This window comes from Lissotriton helveticus, chromosome 1_2 (assembly GCF_964261635.1).
Source record: "Lissotriton helveticus chromosome 1_2, aLisHel1.1, whole genome shotgun sequence".
Lineage (NCBI taxonomy): Eukaryota > Metazoa > Chordata > Amphibia > Caudata > Salamandridae > Lissotriton > Lissotriton helveticus.
In genome coordinates, this window is record NC_136058.1 from 271,399,865 (window position 1) to 271,414,795 (window position 14,931).

The following is a 14,931-nucleotide window of genomic DNA, read 5'->3' on the forward strand; positions in this document are numbered from 1 at the left end:
CCTAGGTAAAGTTATGTTGCCACGTTTCTCAGTGTGCACGTTATTCCATTATAAAGTTCCCGTTTCCAGGCCTCAAAAGGGCCCGGACCCTGGATTCAGCTCCTGTCTCCTGAAAGCCTCGCTGAGGAGCGATACAGCCCCCACCTGTATCCTCGACCCTTCACTTACTTCCTGCCTCGCAGTGCCCGGTGCAGCCTGGCTCTGCCTCTGAGTCTGCCAAAAGTATGTTATAGTTCCAGTTATCAGTTCAGTCCTCCTTCTCTGCATTCCTAAGCTACTGAACTGCATCAATAGTTTCCGTCATTGTCTAGCCTTCTCGTCTCCATGTTAGAGAAATACTGTATTTAATGGTCATTTAATATTCCTCATCACGCATTTCATGTAGAATAATGTATGGTCCAGTCTTAGAATCAAGTTAGCTTTTCCCCTCATGACTTCTAGTTTATATCAACATGTTCCCTAAACATCAGATACCAGATAGGGTTTAGGTACATGTCGCTCCGACCCTCCAGACTCTAGTCTCTGCTCCTAGCACAGAGTTCGTAGCCCCCAGCTTCTCCTAGTAATACGTCATTGCCAGTTTTCGCGCACCATTAGGTTAGAGGTCCCGGCTCCTTAGGTAGCCCCCTCCTATGTTTCCGCCCCATTCATGACATATTCTGTTACGTTTGCACCACATGTCTATGTATACGCCCAGTTACACCTACTTTTACTGTTATCTCTCGCGACTGCTACGCGTCACGCCTTCTGCTCCACCCACTGCTACGCCTACTGCAATGTAATGCTATGTGTTTGCGCTATGTATATAAGTTCATGTATTGTTATTAAAAGTTAGCGCGCTCATCCCAGATCAAGCCCCGGCAGCTGCTGGGCCCCAGTTGTCCTGCTGGGCCCTGTCACCTCTGTTCCTATGCAGGTTGTCCTGATCCTGTCCTTATGCTGTAATAAACCTGCAGAAACTCCTACTACCTCGAATCTTGACTCTTATTTATTGAGCTATCTGTTATGCTATATGCTTAGTCAAAATAGGGTATTATTTATTTATTTACCACATAATGGCGCCCGAACAGGGACTTGCCCTTTCCCCACGCGTCGGTGAAGCCACGCCGACCCCCTGACCCTCTGCAGTCGTGACGGAACCATACCGTGCACTGGCAGATATTTCTGCTCCAAGTATCCCTCAGGCCCACGGAGGAGACGGAGGAGGCGGTCCAGCATCCGAACGAGACGGTGGAGGAACGCGGCGAGTCCCGACCAGAGCCCAAGCCGAGAGTCCAAGGTCCGAGGTATCCGGAGGCCCACCTGTAACTGAAGTCCGAAGTTCGTCGTCCGTCGTCCAGTCCAGTCCGAGGCCTTCCGTTCCGTGCTGCCCGGTGAGTACCATTGCTGGGGTAGTATCTAGACAGGACCAATCTAAATTGACTCCTGGTCCGTGGGTTGGTGGTGCCCAGACTCACAAACGAAGTGTTCACCTAGGTGGATACGGGTCTTGATGCGTCCCTTTATGGGACCGGTATGTTCCGTACTGTTACAGCAGTGCATCCAGTAATTCTAGTCTGTTCCGTTCTCGAGAAATTCTGTTCTGTTTTTGTTCTCAGTATTTCAGGTAATATTCTGTTCAAACTGTTATTTATAATGTTCTTCATGTATTTTAATGTTGTGGTATGAGTGTGACGTGATTTCGTGTTTTCATTGTATATTGTATTGTGTCCAGATTACAGTTCAGTCATGCCTATATTTTCCAAGTTACGTCAGTTAAAAACTAGAAAGGGTTTATTAGAAGAAGCAGTTCCTGTTCCGCCGAGGGACAGTCCAGGTCATTTTATGTATCAGAAACATGGCATAAGCGCCATATTATATCTAGATTTATGGGTAGAGTATACCAAACAGTTAGAAGAAAAGTATAGATGGCCCGTATCGGGTACATGGGATGCCGAATGTATCATGCGAGTAGAAGAAGCATTATGGAAAAAGAAAGCCAGACAGTCACAGAAAGATGCCATCGAGTTATGGCGTAAAGAAGCTCATAAAAGAACTGAAAAGGAAGTCAGAAAGTCAGAGTTAAGTAGAGAATCCCAGGAACGAGCCCAAGAAAGAGAATTAATCGAGATAGGTGAGCAAGTCAAAGCCGAACGAGCAGACAGACAGAGGCATGCCCTCATTAAGGGTATGTATCCTCTTCTTGCCGAAGGTGTGCCAAAAGCGACCCCAGAGGCATCCAGTAATTTCCCGCCACCATTAGTTCCGACCAAGCTACGTCACAAACCGACCGCAGCTGATATTTTTATTTCGTCCTATCTGGACGACACAGTCCCAGAATATGCAAATCCTGTTCGCGCTCCGCCAGTCCCTGTAAATCAGGCACTTCCCGCTCCTCCAGACACCGGAGTACCTGTTACGGTACCCCCGGTCCAGCCCGCCATACAAGTCCAGCCCACGTTACAATTACCGACCCTGCCAGGACGAAGAATGTCAGTCGACGATTCTAGTCTAGGGGCCGCAGGAGGAGGTCTTCCTCAAACCCCGCCGCCACACAAGCGTTTAACATTACTCGAATTACATGCTCAAGCGTTACAGCGCACGCCCAAACATCAGTCTGTTACAGAAATCAGGCAAACCCTTACCGAATGTGTCTATGATCCAGTTCCTGGTGAATATAATATGGTTTTATATTCCTTACGTGTAAGGAGGGTGACCGAGTATCTAGTCACCTTGCCGAATATGAAAGAAGATCTAGACAGAATATATCGTTTCATCCGTACAGGGGATGATCCAGAAAGTATTGGCGAGATTATGTCTCAAAGGAAAGCCGAGATCCAGCTCATGATATTAAAGTTCCTGATCAATTGTCTAATAAGAGAACAAGATTATCCGTCTAAAGATCCCGCCGAAATGAGAATCCTGACAAGGTGGAGTGATAATATAGCCGAGGGTAAGCACAAGACCGTCGGTGCCATGGAGAGTATGTACAAGAAAATTCGTAAAGAAATAATAAGGTTACACGAACAACGTAAAGCAGCACAAGTAAGCGAGAAAGAAAGTATCTCTGATCCTGAAGAGGAAGAGAACGAGAATCCCGCCAGAATAGCGTATGTAGGAAAATCTAGATTTCCAGATCGCCATTTACGTCTAGAACACAAGTCTATTTTTCATCATTCAGCGCCAGAACAAGGTTCCTTAGAACAAGTATTCCAAGCTACCGACCACATTCTGAAATCACGAATCGGTTATAGTGAGTTAAGTACCATGCACGAACAAGAATTAGCCCGATCAGCAGTCCGATGGATTACTGATTCTACCACTTTTCCAGACGAAATAGTGGCACAAAAGTTCCTGAAACTGCCCCCAGCCGAGCAACGACTGGTGGGTATGTATATGATCCAGCACCTCATCACTCTGTATGAGGGTCAACATTCTGATCCAGGTCCGTTGCATGATATTCTGAACGAGTTACTCCAGTATAGATGGAGAGGTCTAGGTACCGATTTAATTAGTGTCATTCTAGAACAGCGCCACAAATATAGAACGTTTTTGAACCCGCATTTTGTTCATGTCTCACCCCCAGAAAGTAAATCATTCTACATAGACAGACAGAATCCGTTACGAGAAGTCCACCCAGTCCAAGGGGCGGGTGGCGTAATGCAACGAGTGTTTGTATACACTCCGATTTCAAAGATGGAACTTCTTGAAATGAAGAAATTAATTCCCTGTCATGACAAAGATCCAGCAGGGTTCCATAGAGAATTAAAAGACATGCTCCGTATGGGAGAATACACTTACCCAGATATCATTAAAATGTTAAAGGTCCTGTTGCCCGCAGGGGTGTATGAAAAGTTAAAGGAAAAAGAATGGGAGGTGGGAGAGAAAAAGATCGATTGGACAGCTCTAGAAGCTGAAGACAAGGCACGAGTACCAGGTACCGGTCTTGGAGATAAATGTAAAGAATTACCAGAATTATTGATTCAAGTTTTACCCAGATTATTGACAACTAGAAAAGAAGACTGGGATGCAATCTCAGCCTGTAAACAGAAACAAGACGAAGATATTAGTGATTTCTATTCTAGATTTGAAAAATGTTTCAGTATCAACAGTGGTCTCAAGACAAGTAGTGAGTCATACCCTCACCTTTTCGTTACTAAATTAGTCGAGAATTCAAGTCCACAAATTAAAAACCGAGTTTTGAAAGTCAAAAGCACCTGGCAAGCAAATACTCCGTCCCAAATGCTCCAGATGCTCCAGTATCACCAGAATAGAATCAGAGAAGAGCAAGAACACGAAAGAAAACGTATGAAAGACACGAAAATGAAAGTGCTAGTTGCACAATCTGTTCCTCAAGACAGTCAGAAGAGGGGTCCGAATCAAGCCAGTCATCCTGCAGCTCCCGTTAAAGGGAATTGCAATTATTGTAAACAACCAGGTCATTTTATAAACGAGTGTGCAGTTCTGAAACACAACATAGCTACTGGTAAGACTAAAGAAAGACCACGTCCGCCTAGACCAGAACAAGTTTCACAGATTCCTCAGTCTCAGAATGCACAACAGACAGTTCCAGCACCGCAGCCTATTGCTGCAACACAGCATGTTACACAGCAGATGTACCAGTATGCACAGTCCGAGTATCCAGAGTACCAGCCATATTCATGAAACAGCCTAGAGAGGGAGGTAGGCTTGCCTCTCATCGAGATACCTGTAGATCAAGAAGGTCCCTATGTTCACAGTCAAGTATTAGGGAAAGACAGAAAGTTTTTGATCGATACAGGGGCAAGTAGGACCACAATTAGTCATGCCGAAGTTCCAGGGGCTCCGCTCTCAGGCTCAAGAAATGTTTCCCTTGGATTTTCAGGAAAACCCATTATAAATGAGATATCAAAGCCAGTCACTCTAGAAGTAGGTCCATTGTCCCGCACTACTGATCTGTTACTTACTAAGTCATGTCCAGAAAATCTGTTAGGCATTAAGACACTGAAAGAGTTAGGTGCAGTCATATGCTGTTCCCCAGAGGGAATACGTCTGTTCCTACGTGACTTTAAGGGTCACTATGTATTACGAGATTTTGATTCAAGATTGTCTAATGTTCCACAGCACTTATGGGCGCAAGGTCCAACTGATGTAGGTTACATGCAAATCACACCCCATCGTGTGACTCTCAAACCAGGTGTAGTGTTACCCCGAATCAGACAGTACAGATTGCCACCTGAGGCTGTAGCAGCCTTATCCAAAATTATTGACGAGCTCATGGCTCAAGGAGTAGTTGTAGAAACTGACTCCAATGTATGCAATTCTCCGATCATTCCAGTCATGAAACGTACTGATCCAAATGCACCCCCAGTATATCGATTAGTGATTGATTTACGAGAGCTTAACAAATGTATTATTCCTCAGTACCCAGTTGTCCCAGACATTTCTTCCCTGTTAACAGCTATAGATTCCGAAGCCACGTTTTTCACTGTCATAGACCTCAAGAATGCATTTTTCAGTGTTCCAATTCATCCAGACAGCCAGTTTCTTTTCGGATTTTGTTTAAATGGAAGGAGCTATATGTTCACACGCGCTCCTCAAGGTTTCACAGAAAGTCCTAGTATTTACAGTCAAGCACTCAAGAGACAACTAGACAACATTCACATGCCAACTGACACTGCCCTGCTCCAGTATGTCGATGATCTACTGATCACAGCCCGTTCTGAACATGCCTGCGAGCGAGCATCCCTTACAGTCCTGTATTTCCTTGCCGAGATGGGGCACAAGGTGTCACCTTCGAAGCTTCAATTCTGTGTCCAGCAAGTGGTATACTTAGGGCACTTGCTGTCCAAGAGGGGTAGGCAGTTGACACCAGACCGTATCCAGTTAATAGCGAGTCTTCCCCAGCCCAGAACCCAGAAGGAGGTACGTGCCTTTATCGGCCTTACTTCTTATTGTAGACAATGGATTCCCCAGTATGCATTTCTAGCCAAGCCACTGATACAGTTAACGACACAGGAGGCAGCCGTATCGACTGTCCTCCCTTGGACATCTGAACATACACTTAGTTTCAATGAGTTAAAGAAAGCCCTATGCCAAGCTCCAGTTCTAGCTACACCGAACTACAGTAAGCCTTTTACACTTTTCGTTACTGAACGGGAAGGTACAGCATTATCTGTTCTCACACAAGATCAAGCAGGTCAATACAAGCCCTGTGCTTATTTTTCGAGCACACTAGATCCAGTCGCCCAGGCGTTGCCTGCGTGCCTCAAGTCAGTTGCAGCCACAGCACTAGCTATCAGACAAAGTGATTCCATAGTTTTAGGACATTCCCTGACAGTACAAGTTCCACACGCCGTGGAAGTTCTTTTAAACCGAACACAAACTCAGCACTTGACAATTGCACGTTTAACAGGTTATGAATTGACACTGTTCCAGCCACACATAGATATTAGACGCTGCAACGTCCTGAATCCTGCTACACTGTTACCATCAGTTAGTTTAAATCCTGACCCACATGACTGTGTGGAAGTAGTTAATATTACGACAAAGCCAAGACAAGACCTGACGGACATTCCATTACCAGATCCTGACCTGACACTTTATGTGGATGGTTCATGTATGAGAACTAGTACAGGAGAACTAGTCGCCGCGTATGCAGTGACTACGGACACCGAAGTTATTGAAACACACCGTATTGATACCCTGTCCGCTCAAGCAGCAGAGCTAGTCGCTCTGACACAAGCCTGTATACACGCCAAGAACCAGAGAGTTAATGTTTATACAGATTCACGTTACGCATTTGGAGTTGTACACGACTTCGGAGTGCTCTGGCAGGAGAGAGGTTTTATGACTTCTCATGGAACCAAGATTCAGTATGGTCTCCTTATTCAAGCTCTGTTAGATGCCATACATTTACCGACATCTATCGCTATCATGAAGTGCAAAGCACATACGAAAGTCACTGACATTATTTCCCAAGGTAATGATCTAGCAGACCGCACAGCCAAGCTTACAGCACAGACTCCAGACAGTCCAGTTAACCTAACACACACTCCAGATCCGATTACATGCATGACAGTTAAGGACCCTACACAAGATGTCATAGATATCCAGTTACATGCTACTCCTGAAGAAATCAAGAAATGGTCCGAACAAGGAGGGGTCCAGACAGATCAAGGATGGTTAACGAAGGGTAGAGCCACATGGTTTCTCCCCGACTCTATGGTTCAAGTCATTATCAATACCGCACATAGTCCAGCACATTTAGGAGAAAAAGCTATGTTAGACAGTATCCAGAACATTTGGTTCAATAAGCATTTACGAGCTGCAGCCAAGCAGAAAGTCCGTACCTGTATGATATGTTGTCAGTTTAATCCAGGTAAAAGTGTCCCGGTGGAACAAGGTGGTTTCCAGCCTCCTGACCACCCTTTTGAGGTCCTCCAGATGGATTATATTCAGATGGAGCGATGTCGAGGTTTCAAGTATGTCCTTGTAGTTGTATGCGCTTTGTCCAGATGGACAGAAGCATATCCAGTCCCAGATTACACAGCCGCGACCACTGCCAAACAGTTGGTTCGTGAGTTTTTCCCTAGATATGGACTCCCTAGAGTCGTATATTCTGATAACGGTCAGCCATTCTCCTCAGAGTTAATGAAGCACGTTTCCCTGTTGTTAGGGTACCAGTGGAAGTTCCATTGTGTACGCCATCCTGAAGCAGCCGGTCTAGTCGAGAGACATAATCAGACCCTGAAAATCCGCATAGCCAAAGTATGTAAAGACAAGGGTGTGGACTGGCTAGTAGCTCTGCCAGTCGCTTTGTTTTATATGCGCATGGTCGCACATTCCAGATCAGGTCTGTCCCCGTATGAGGTCGTGTTCGGCCGCCCCCCTAACATGTGGGGTACTCCTAGACCCCGAAGTATTACCGATGTTTCATGTAATATGCTGACAGATTACCTAGCTTCCTTGATGTCTGCCCTCAACTCATGTCGTTCACAGGTTGCTGCCGCCTTTCCAGACAATACCGAGGTGGCACCGCACGAGATCGTTCCAGGCTCCTTGGTGATGATCAGAAATTTTGACAGATCAAGTCCGCTGGAACCACGTTGGAAGGAGCCACGTCAGGTCCTCTTGACCACCCGTACCGCCGTCAAGTTGGAAGGCAGAAAAGGATGGATCCACCTTTCTCATATTAAACTTTTTAAAGGACTGAAATCTGTCTCCAAGAACATTTCCCAGGATTCCCAGGATTTTAAAAACTGTCAAGACATTGTTTTAAAGGACTGTCCCGCAAAAGACATTGTTACAACCCCTTCCTTGTTAGAGAAAACTCCGCAGCAGGAGTATAAGTTAAAGCTCAGGTCTAGTAAAATAAGTCAGTCAGTTTGATTGTATAAGTCCTCCCCTAGGTGAAACGGTTAGATTGTTTCTGACATGTATAAAATAGACCCCCATAGTGAGAGAGTCAGTCGAAGTTCAATTCAATGTATCGTTTTTCTGAGTTTCATATTATTCATCAGCATAATGATTTCCTGCACCAGCTATGCGTTCTATCTGTATTATCCAGTTCCTCATGTAAATATGTCTGCTAATGCTACAGTAGAGCACACGTTTAGTGATCTGCCTCCTCATGAACTCTCTTACCGCCTCGCTATGCGCAACAACTCATTTATCCGTATGTTACATTACTCACACCAGACCAGCAATGCCACTAATTGTTGGATGTGTGGTCGACTCCCCCCTTTCCAGACACCGAAGGGAGTTCTGCCACTCTTTCCTTATCCATTCTCACATAATGGTTCGTGTGGAGCATGGTCCACGTTAACGTCATCCGCAACAGATATGTCTTTTCTTAACAGCACATGTTTCCCAGACAAGCAAGGTTTCCCCCACAGAACAGGTTTAGATCTAGAAAATGAAGTGTATAATTTAGGTAATTATTCGTCGAATTTCATGGTCCTGAATGTTCAGTCTGATACTACTCCAGACTCACCTGCTATTTCAGTACTACCAGTCAAAGGCGAATTATGTGTCCGTAGTTATGGTTCTGTACATGTAGGACATAGTGATTGTACTACTATTATCCAGTATAGTGACAGTGGGAAATCTATTTTCAAAGCTTCACGTCATTCTTATTTTGTTTGTGGTCAAACCGCATATGTTCGTCTGCCCCTCGATTGGGAGGGAACCTGTTACATTGCCTTCCTACTGCCACCTGTTTTTCTAGCCCCACCTGACTACCATAGGAATTCCTTCCTAGTACATACTAGACACAAGAGATATCTCCCGATTGTCGATTATACTGAAACTGCCGCAGAGCAATTCATTGATATTGATAAAGGTGTTTTCCCTTATTTAGGTACAGTTATAAATAGTAAGCTAATCCGTAGGTTAACAAGAACCCTTGAAGCAGTAGTAGATGAGACTGCCTCCGCTCTAGGTAACTTAACCGAAGAACAATCTGCTATGAGATTTGTCGTTTTGCAAAATCGTCTCGTCCTTGACGTCATACTGGCCGATAGGGGCGGGGCCTGTAGAGTCATCGGATCTAGTTGCTGCATTTTCATTCCAAATAACGCACCGTCTGTTTATTCAGCTATAACCAGACTTCATAAAATTGCCCATCTGTTACATCAAGATCCAGGCACCTGGACATGGTCCGGTTGGTTCTGGAATATAATTTCCGCATGGGGATGGAAAGTCCTGTCCTTTCTAAGTATTGCAGTAGCGATCATATTAAGCTGCTGCCTCTGTATACAATGTGGCCCTGCGATTTGCAGCATGTGTGCTACCTCTTGTATTCCTAGTCCTAAGCCCCGTTCTAAATCCCGTTCCAAGATAATTCGAGACGAGCAAATGGTACTGTATGAAATGATAGACTGTATCATGAATATTGATGTTTCCTGATGGAAACGTAGTGACAAGGAGGGAATGTGGAAAAGTAAATTTTGCCATGTTCTGTGTCCCTACGCCTCATCCATCATATGTTATGTGTGCATGACCAATATGCATATGTTATTCCCCATGTCCGATTAATGACGCAATTACAGTTGTGTCCACCTCTGGTATGTCATTTTCCAGTCCTCGTGAATACTACGAATATCAGGCCTAGGTAAAGTTATGTTGCCACGTTTCTCAGTGTGCACGTTATTCCATTATAAAGTTCCCGTTTCCAGGCCTCAAAAGGGCCCGGACCCTGGATTCAGCTCCTGTCTCCTGAAAGCCTCGCTGAGGAGCGATACAGCCCCCACCTGTATCCTCGACCCTTCACTTACTTCCTGCCTCGCAGTGCCCGGTGCAGCCTGGCTCTGCCTCTGAGTCTGCCAAAAGTATGTTATAGTTCCAGTTATCAGTTCAGTCCTCCTTCTCTGCATTCCTAAGCTACTGAACTGCATCAATAGTTTCCGTCATTGTCTAGCCTTCTCGTCTCCATGTTAGAGAAATACTGTATTTAATGGTCATTTAATATTCCTCATCACGCATTTCATGTAGAATAATGTATGGTCCAGTCTTAGAATCAAGTTAGCTTTTCCCCTCATGACTTCTAGTTTATATCAACATGTTCCCTAAACATCAGATACCAGATAGGGTTTAGGTACATGTCGCTCCGACCCTCCAGACTCTAGTCTCTGCTCCTAGCACAGAGTTCGTAGCCCCCAGCTTCTCCTAGTAATACGTCATTGCCAGTTTTCGCGCACCATTAGGTTAGAGGTCCCGGCTCCTTAGGTAGCCCCCTCCTATGTTTCCGCCCCATTCATGACATATTCTGTTACGTTTGCACCACATGTCTATGTATACGCCCAGTTACACCTACTTTTACTGTTATCTCTCGCGACTGCTACGCGTCACGCCTTCTGCTCCACCCACTGCTACGCCTACTGCAATGTAATGCTATGTGTTTGCGCTATGTATATAAGTTCATGTATTGTTATTAAAAGTTAGCGCGCTCATCCCAGATCAAGCCCCGGCAGCTGCTGGGCCCCAGTTGTCCTGCTGGGCCCTGTCACCTCTGTTCCTATGCAGGTTGTCCTGATCCTGTCCTTATGCTGTAATAAACCTGCAGAAACTCCTACTACCTCGAATCTTGACTCTTATTTATTGAGCTATCTGTTATGCTATATGCTTAGTCAAAAATAGGGTATTATTTATTTATTTACCACATAATGACAGATAATCTAGTGTATACCTTGTCCTTTATCTCCTGCCATTTTGTACCACCATGAGGCGGGTCACTGGCTTCACTCGCTCTGTTCCCAAATTTCTTACACATAATCATTCAAGGTGATTTGGAGTTTGATTAATGCCATCCCAAATTTATGGTGCCATTGAATGCCTAACAGATTGAATGCCAATTTCTAATCGTGTATGTATTCTCTCTAAACCCGAGTATTCGATTGGCCAGTGTGTGTCTCTTTTTGTTGTATCTAAATAATGGAAATAATCTCCCTTACTCAGAAATCTTAAAATAACACTCCCATTTGTATATATTAAATAGGTGGTCTGTCCCCTTCTCCTGTCCTGAAGAAGACCCCGTTGCAAGGATATTAATCATACCTGCGTACTCCAGAGGGTCGAAACGTCGACAACTGTTTGTTTTTAAATATCAACTGCACGTCTCAACTCTTCATATACTGTACTATGTGGAGTATGACATATCTTGATGTACAATTTGAACTTTATGTCTTTGTCTTGTACACAGTATGTAACCATTGTAATCAGTTGGTTTTGAAGTATTGATTATTCTGTCACCTGAATTCCCTCCTCATCACAATTTCCTCACAATTTCACGCACACCCTTCCCTCCCCAGGGGCATTGCTCCACCTTTTGCTAAATGTTTGCATATTTAAGATATTGAATACGCATCCCCATTGTGATTAAAACAGTGTGGTTGGATTTATTGTCTATGTGATTGTTTTTTCTATTATTTCTATTTTGTGTTCTTACCTACATTGGGACCCCTTCCTATAAGTACTTAGCTAGCCCAGGTCCCAGTGACTATATTTGGGTAAAACCCCCCCAATTGTATACTACTATGAAATGGTGGCTGGTATCGCAAAATGGCCACATTTATAGCCTGGGCTATAAAATAGCCCATATTTCGAAGCAGTCCCATGGACTGCTCCATTTCCCAAAATATCCTGGGGCCAGACCTTTCTATGGTTGACTGCAGGGGCGTAGCTTCAGGGGAGATGTTTGGGGTGTTACAACCGACCTCCCTAAAAAAAGTATTCTGTGCTAAATAGTTGGGTTCAAGGGCTTTCAGTCGGGTATGATGAAGAGTCTGTCAGATTTCACCTGGGATTTTTACATTCCCAGGCTGACAAAAACACACACACTCTGTTTTGAAGGCCTTAAAATGTTTGATTAGTTTCAAAAATGTTTTTTAGGTGTCCCCAACAACCTACCCTTCTCTCTTTTACTGCCCCTTAAGCCCCCTCATCCTGCTTCTCATATTTTTTTAAAAGATATCCTTGTGGGAAATCTGAAACCCCCCCAATCTTATTGACCAAACTACGCCCCCCTAGTTCACTGCCTCTCAAGACCCCAGAGCTTGCAGACTTTCTTGGTCGTTAAGAGCCCACAGTCTCTCTCCTGTTACCCTGTGTGCAATGAGATTATCATGAAACAGCCATTAGCATAATAATATCATGGCGCCTATAAATAAGCGCCGACCCACTGCACGAGAAGGCCCTCGCAATAAGTGTTCATTAACTTGTTGCGGCGGCAATGAAGGATGGCTGCCATTACGGTAGCGTCAGGCGTCGGCGACGCTGGACGCCGGGCTCCATGAAAATGACACGTAAGTGGCTCTTACCATATTGTCCTGTGTGCCGCTCGCGTTCATTAATGCAGCAGAGCTGGGAAGCATATCAATTAGCCGTCAGCTGTAAGGCCTGGGAAACCACAAAAGCGGGAAGGTTCAGGGGAAATTTTAAAATGGGCGCTCAAGGCTGCTCTCTGAGCCGCACACATAATTAGCCATTAATTGACCACATTTCCTCACTTATCAATGAACGCTGCTCGTTTTTCATAAAAAAAAGGTTTGCTGCAAGGACTCTCAGGCTAGTACACTGAGCACCAGCGCCTTCCAAGTGCTAAGGTACCACCGTGCTGCTGGTGCAGGCCTGGAATCTATGGAAAAGCTGATGGTTATTAAGGTGTGCAGGACTTAATTCTCATCATTAGACTTTCACCCAGAGCAAGAGAGACAAATGGAAAAGAGGGAGAAAGACAGAAAAGGGAGAAAGAAGGAAGTGCAATATGGAAAAACAGACACAAAGTGGTGAGAAAACAATGCTTAAAAAGAATTCTGCGAGATTAAGATAAAGAAACAGGGAGTGTACAGTGGTAGCACAAAAATGGATGCAGTGGAATCAAGACTAGGAAGCCTTGTTATTCAGAACCGTGGCATTGGGTAGTGAGGGTCGCTCCTACATATATTTCTTTGTTCCCCATGGGCTTCTGCTCTTTTCTTTGCGAGGAGTGTTTTGGATCTACATACGCGCCGGCCAGAGACGCGTTACAGAAGCCCCTGACTCTGAAGTAGGCTTGGACCAACCTGGCATCTGCTACGGCAAACCCCCCTTTTCAATGTTAATTGAAGGTCGCAAGCCCGCCTGCACTTCCAGGACACTTATTGGCGGTACATTGAGGCTCTTAGCAGCGTCGGATTGGTAACGGGGGCATTCGGGCAATGCCTGAGGGGCCGGGGTCCGAGTTCCACCTGAGGGCTGCTTTTGAGCAGCCTGGGGGCCGATTTGGGCGGTGTCTCTGTTGTTGGTCTATACCGCCAGCGGCCCAGTGGGTGTCTGAGTGGCCTTTCTGGAGGGAGATGGGCGCTCATTACCTCCCGTATAGCAGCACAGGTAGAGGTGTCACCCCTTTTCTCTCGCTGGGCCTCCCATTAATGTAGGCATACTGAGCAGGGCAGGGGGCCTGAGCAGAAGTGGCCTCACTTGTTTTCAGGTGTGTTTCCCTAGTGTAAACTGATGCATGCATTTTTTTAACCCTGCCCCCACACACACACCCACACTTACACACTTTTATGTAAAATTACGCTGAAGCAGTGATTTGAGGGAAGGCATTATGCAAATGTGGGCTGATTTTTAATCCCAATCCAACCCTGGCTATTAGCCTCGGTAGGGCGTGAGACATTGTCTTCATGCCCCTGTCTAATTGTGGATTGTGTGTGCAGGCTGAGTCAGTTATGTGGGGACCCGAGGAAGCAACCGGAGTTTCAGGCTGCAGGGGAAACTGCTTTTCAGGTTGTGCGAGTCATCTTGCCCTCGCTCTACATCGCTGACATGGGGCAGCACACTCCGTGCACCACTCACCTTGAGGGCTCTAGAGGCATCCTGGGAGTTGTGGTCCACCGGGACGGCGTGGACTACACAGGTGCACATGACATCACGAGGGGTGGAGCGGACAGTCACCAATTGCAGTGGGGCTTGTTGACATTTAAACTGCACCTTGTAACAGCTTGCTGAAAATACCCTGGCACTGACGAAGGCCTAAGGAGGCCGAAATGCATTTGCCACACAGCTTGAAATAAAGGAAGTTTTCTTCGTTCCCCACGGGCTTCTGCTCTTTTCTTTGTGAGGAGTGTTGTGGATATATATGTATATATATATATATACATATATATATATATTGAGGAAACAGGAAAAATATCAAAGGGATCTAGATGATTATCAGCAAGGACGCATCCTTACATATGCTAAGAAATATGATGCATCGCGCCGAGCTCTACAATCCAGAACGACCCCAATGCCTGAAGTAGCAACGTCTGAATCAGACGTAACGGAAAACGAATCAGGGGATGAGCAGCAAGCCACAAGGCCGCGGACAGCGCGGCAGAAATCGCGCTCAACTGAGCCAACTGAGCCAAGTGGCAGTGGGAAGACTCCTTTTCACCAAGAATACGATGTCATCAAGGGCGCATGGCTAAGAGGCGGCAAGACCAAACCACC